The sequence below is a fragment of the Oncorhynchus mykiss genome, chromosome 19, assembly GCF_013265735.2.
Source record: "Oncorhynchus mykiss isolate Arlee chromosome 19, USDA_OmykA_1.1, whole genome shotgun sequence".
Taxonomy (NCBI): Eukaryota; Metazoa; Chordata; class Actinopteri; order Salmoniformes; family Salmonidae; genus Oncorhynchus; species Oncorhynchus mykiss.
In genome coordinates this window covers 46,825,949-46,832,737 of record NC_048583.1, presented here as the reverse complement: position 1 = coordinate 46,832,737, position 6,789 = coordinate 46,825,949, and positions in this window count along the sequence as shown.

Below are 6,789 nucleotides of genomic sequence, written 5' to 3'. Positions count from 1 at the left end.
AGAAGTCAGCCCAAACATGTACAGGAAGTGCACTGAAATATGTGCAACTGTGACTGCCACGTGTGATTCTCACATATTAAACCACTTAATTGAAGACCTTTTCTATTAATAAGAAGCATGAGTGTGCCTCAGAAATCGTATTATGTATCCAGAAAACAATGTTTTATAGTTTTACTTTGTAAAAGGCACAGTGATGCAGAAACATTGGTGTTTTACCCAATACATTACTGGGAGTTTATATACAGTGCATTCGGAAAGTATTCAGACCCCTTGACTTTTTCCAAATTGTATTACGCCTTATCTTAAAATTGATTTTTTTTTTATTGGTTTGCAATACCCCAAAATGACAAAGCAAAAACTGTTTTTTAGACATTTTTGAAAATATATATAAAACAAGAATAATGAAATATCATATTTACATAAGTATTCAGACCCTTTGCTCAGTACTTTGTTGAAGCACCTTTGGCAGCGATTTCAGCCTCGAGACTTCTTGGGTATGATGCTACAAGCTTGGCACACCTGTATATGGGGAGTTTCTCCTATTCTTCTCTGTAGATCCTCTCAAGCTCTGTCAGGTTGGATGGGAAGCTTTGCTGCATAGCTATTGGAAGGTAAACCTTCACCCCAGTCTGAGGTCCTGAGCGCTCTGGAGCAGGTTTTCATCAAGGATCTCTCTGTACATTGCTCCGTTCATCTTTCTCTCGATCCCGACGACTCTCCCAGTCCCTGTCACTGAAAAACTTCCCCACAGCATGATGCTGCCATCACCATGCTTCACTGTAGGGATGGGGTCACGTTTCCACCAGACGTGACACTTGGGATTCAGTCCAAAGAGTTCAATCTTGGTTTCATCAGACCAGAGAATCTTGATTCTCATGGTCTGAGTCTTTAGGTGCCTTTAGGCAAACTCCAAGCGGGCTGTCATGTTCCTTTTACTGAGTAGTGGCTTCCGTCTGGCCACTATGCCATAAAGGCCTGATTGGTGGAGTGCTGCAGAGATGGTTGTCCTTTTAGAAGGTTCTCCCATCTCCACAGAGAAACTCTAGAGCTCTGTCAGAGTGACTATCGGGTTCTTGGTCACCTCCCTGACCAAGAGTCTTATTTGTTCCAAAACTTCTTCCATTTAAGAATTATTGAGTCCACTGTGTTCTCGGGGACCTTTAATGCTGCAGAAATGTTTTGGTACCCTTCCCCAGATCTGTGCCTGGACACAATCCTGTCTCAGAGCTCTACGGACAATTCCTTCAACCTCTTGGCTTGGTTTTTGCTCTGACATGCACTGTCAACTGTTGGACCTTATATAGACAGGTGTGTGCCTTTCCAAATCATGTCCAATCAATTGAATTTACCACAGGTGGACTCCAATCAAGTTGTAGAAACATCTCAAGAATGATCAATAGAAACAGGATGCACTTGAGCTCAATTTTGACTGTGTTTGCATTTTGACTTCAGAACGTTCTCTGAATAAAGAACTAACCTATTGCAGACTGGGGGCTTTGTCTTCAAACTTCTGGGAATTGGTCAAAGCTATAGTGATGGTTGAGTTCAACCATTGGGATAAAAATTCTCGTGACAGGCCACTTCTCATGCTCTTAAAATGTGTCACGAATCCCGCCGAAGATGGTGCCTCTTCCTGTTCGGGCGGCGCTCGGCGGTCGTCTAGCTGCCACCGATTCCATTTTCTGTTTCATTTAGTTTTGTCTGATTAGTTCACCGGTTTCTTGTTTGAGTTTTGTTTTGGGCTATTTAAACCTGGTAGGCCTGCCGGCTTTTGTGTGGGCTTGTTTTTCTGTATATGGTGTGTGAATATTATGTGGATTCCATTTTTCCGAACAGTTTCGTCCTGTTTGTTGGACTGGGTCTTTATGCTCCCTTGTGTGTGTGGCTTGACCGTCACTCTGTTTTTGGAAATAAAAGATCCACATCTTTGAACTACCCTGCTCTCTGCTCTCTGCGCCTGACTCCTCCACCCACTACCTCCAGAAGCCCGCACCAACCATGGAGTCAGCAGGAGCAGCGACGACCCCTCCTCCATCATACAGCCGTCCTCCATCGGATCGGTTCGGCGATGGACCTGATGATGGAGAGAATGGAGCGATGGGAGAGGAGTGGTCTCCCGACATCCACCCCAGCTCCCCCACAGACGACGCAACCCACTCCTCCACCGGTTGTGTCCGGTCCCAGCACGTTGCGTCTTGCGCCCCCGAGGGAGTACGATGGAGCGGAGGCTGGGTGCCAGGGATTTTTGCTCCAGCTTGAGCTCTACCTGGCTACCATTCGTCCGACTCCCTCGGGTGAAGAGAATGTGAGCCTCCTCGTCTCCTGCTTGACGGGTAGAGCCCTGGAATGGGCCAACGCTGTCTGGAACGGCCCAGACTCTGCTCGGGACCACTACTCGGAGTTCACCCGCCATTTTCGGGCCGTGTTCGACCACCCTCCTGAGGGCCGAGCGGCGGGTTTCACCTCAGACAGGAGACGAGGAGTGTGCAAGACTTCGCCTTGGAGTTCCGGACCTTGGCCGCTGGTGCCGGGTGGAATGGCAGGGCCCTGATGGACCACTACCGGTGCAGCCTCCGGGAGGACGTCCGCAGGGAGCTAGCTTATCGGGACACCACACTCTCCCTCGACGAGCTCATAGACTTGTCGATCCGGCTGGACAACCTGCTAGCAACCCGCGGGCGTTCAGAGGAGGTCCTGTCAGTTCCACCTCCCAGCCCTCCTGCTCCAACTCCGATGGAGTTGGGAGGAGCTGCATCGAGGGGGACCGGAGGAGGAGGCTCCTCCTACACCTACTGCGGGCGGAGAGGACACACTTCGGACCGGTGCTGGAGGAGTCCGTCTGGGAGTCGAGATGGCAGGCGGAACACTTCTCGGCCACCCCAGGTGAGTAAGCACCAAACTCACCCAGAGCACCCTGTTGGTCACATGTTTTTTTTTTTTTTTTCTCTGTGTTTTTTCCCTCTCTCCAGCATAAGGTGCTAGTCGATTCAGGCGCAGATGGGAGTTTTATGGATCGTGGACTCGCCTGTAGGTTGGGGATTCCGTTGGTGCCGATAGACCCACCCTTCCCCGTGCACTCCTTAGATAGCCGACCGTTAGGGTCAGGGCTGGTCAGGGAGGCCAATAAAATAAATAAATAATACATTTAGAACAAAGGACATCAAGGACAACTAAAATCATAACAGCAATGCCAACTGTATATGTTTGTGTGCATGTCTGGCACGATTACATGTATGTGTGTGTTTTTGTATGTGTTTATTTGAATGAGAGTGTGCATACATGTGTACAAACACCTGCACGGCATCAGCCTCAGGCAAACCGGCATCAGTTGTGAAAACACTGCCACTTAGTGTCATTCAAATGTACTTTTTATTATATTTTATTCAGACTTTTAGTATTTATTTTTGTAACTTATCTTTTCATTCTATATCTCACACAGCAACTCCACTCCCACTTCTCTCCAATTCCAATTCCACATCCCAACCCTCAGTTTCCCTCAGCCCATCCCATCTATCTGCTGGCCACCCACTTCGGGTTTTCTACGCAACACATATCTTTCAACTATGCTGTGATGTTTAACGTACAATTTCAATCGATCTAATCGAATAGAATCCACAGATTGCGAGTTGAAGATAAATACTTTTACTAAGAGTATTAGTATATTAGTAATTGACTGACCCGGTCTCTCCTAACAGTACTATTTCTAGGGTCAATTTTAGTTCAATGCTATGCATTTTCCACCATTCCTGAACCTGAGACCAGAAATAAATACAAGTATTTTATCAACCAGCACATTTGAGATCAGCCAAATTATTTGTTGTAATATTTGTTCTATCTTTTCAGGTGGATGAAATTGAAATTGTGGCCAGCTCTGCAATGCTTGTTTGAAAAAGAAGGATACCTTGAAAAAAGTATAATTTTCAATTAATCGAAAATGAGACATGGCAATCTGCACAAAGCCAAAAAGGCAATTTTAAAACTTAAGCTTTTATTTTAGTAATCTACCTGAGAACAACTTAGGGTTCAAATAAAACTTTTGAATGAGTGAAGCTTTTAAGAGAGGTTTAGTGCTTTCATATTTAATAATCTCAACCCACCCAATTCATTTTCATTATATAGATAGGCACATTTTATTTTGTCTGGTTTAGCATCCCAGATCAAGCTAAATATTTTTTGCTCATATGATTTGAAAAATGAATCATCGGGAGTAGGCAGCACCATAAGTAAGTGAGTAAACTGAGATATGACTAAGGAGTTTCCATAAATAGACAGGTGTTTACCTCTCCATGGTTGCAGGATCTTGCAGTTTTCTATTGAAATTCATTGTGGAGAGCTTATATCTTTTGTGATATGAATACCAAATATGTCCACTTCACCGTCAGCCTATTTATAGGTAAACTGCAGGGTAATGTAAAAGTTGTATATTTAAGGATCCAATACGTAATATTGTACACTTATCATAATTAGGTTTTAGTCCAGAGAGTACAGAAAAGTTATCTAGATCTTCAATGAGACATTGCAGGGATCTAGTTTACGGACTTAATATAAAACTTGAGTCATCGGCATACATGGACACCTTTGTTTTTAAGCCTTGGATTTCTAATCCTCAAATGTTGTTATTGGATCTGATTTTAATAGCTAGCATTTCAATGGCCATAACGAATAGATATGGTGACAGCGGACACCCTTGTTTAACTCCTCTTGACAATTCAAAACTCTCTGAGAAGTAGCCGTTATTTACTATTTTACACCTGAGGTTGCTAAACATTATTTTTACCCGTTTTATAAGAGAATTACCGAAATTGAAATAAAATAAAATAAATAAATAAAAATAAATTCAGACCTTCCTGCTGAGTACCTGACAGACTACCATTTATATAGGAGTAGTTAAAACAATCTAACAATGGAGCTTTTAGTACATCAAATAATACTTGATATACCTCTACCGTTATGCTATTAAGCCCTGGAGTTTTCCAAACTGAAAGGATTTAATAGCCTCAAAGTTATTCCTCTGCAATTTGGCCTTCGCACTGATCTTTCTGTACATTTGTTAATTTTCTATTTTTATATTATTTGAATATAATTCCTTACCATAATCTTCATTCAGTGGGAAAGGTTGATATGGAAAAGAGAACATATGCTTAAAATAATTAGCTTCCTCTTTTAAAATATCATTCAGAGAATCATAGATGACTCAGTCTTCAGTAACGAGTTTCTGCAAATTATTTTTGTTAGCGTTCCTGTATTGGAGATTCAGAAAGAATTTTGTGCATTTTTCTCCATATTCCATCCAGTTTGCTTTATTTTTGTAATAGATTACATTAGATCGTTCTTTAACTAGTTCCTCAAGTTCTTTTTGTTTTTCCTCTAACTTATTTTGTATCTCTGTAGTATCGTTTTTATTGTGATCTACCTGTACTATTAGTTCATTGATTTCCCTTGTTAGTCTAGTCTCTTTAGCCATAAACTGCTTTTTTATTATTCATGAATATTGAATTGAATGACCCCTGAATGTACATTTATCCCAAAAAATAAGGGAATTTGCTGAACCTTAATTTTACTGGAAAAATTCAGTTATAAATTATTTTGTCTTAGTTAAAAATAAGTTGTCCTCAAGTAAACTTTCTAAATATCCCTGTCCATGTGGAAAATCAATAGGAGTTATGTGAATGCCAATTAGATGATGATCTGATCGCATTCTGTCTCCTATTAAAACTTTTTTAACCTTTGATGCAAGAGAGAAATAGACAAGAAAGTAGTCAAGACGACTAGCTTGATTAAGTATATCTCACTATGTCAGGGTTTTTATACTCTCCGAATATCCACTATTTCTAATGTGTCCATAATATATGTGATTTCCTTAAGGGCACAGTAATGATAGTTGGTAGAGTGATTACCTTTACGGTCCATTGAGGTACTTAACACTGTGTTATAGTCTCCTACCATAATAATTAGATCATTTGTTGTCTGTAAGTTCAACAAATTGGTTTAAATGTTTTCGAAGCAGTGTGGATCATCCTGATTTGGACCATATAGATTAATGAGCCAAATCTCTTTTTCATCCATTTTCATATTTAAAAGGATCCACCTTCCTTGCGAATAATTCCTGACTATTTGCACATTCAGATACAAATATTTGTTAATTAATATCATCACACCATTTGAGTTCCTTTGTCCATGACAGAAAATTATTTCACCACCCCATTCCCTTTTCCACGCAACTTCATCTAAGGATGTAGAGTGAGTTTCCTGTAAACAGTATATATTATATTCCATTTCTAATAAGCCATGTACAGTGTAGCCTAGTGGTTAGAGTGTTGGACTAGTAACCGAAAGGTTAAATCCCCGAGCTGACAAGGTACAAACATTTTTTTATGATCTGCTAAACCGTTACAATTATAACTGGCTATACTTATTTCACCCCTCACCCCTTACTTATTTCACCCCTTACCATTGAATCAGTCTTACCCGTCAAAGTTATGTTAGGATTCAAAACTCAAAAAGGACTGACAGTGACTCCTCTGTTTCACCACACTCACCACCGGGTCTGCGTCACACCAAACAGCGGGCATCACAAACTCCAGGAATCTTCAACTTCAATTACTCCACCTCCACACTTAACTATACCCCAGAAATCACTCCTTTCAATGGTGCCCTGTTCCTAAGAGCAAAGCAGATAACAGTTATCCTGATATCAGTTATCCAGTTTGAGCTTTTTGCAGAATCCACTGCTCTGTTTCAGGTGCAGTGTTTATGGTCATGTCGCAGCAGTTTGTAGGAGGGAGATTC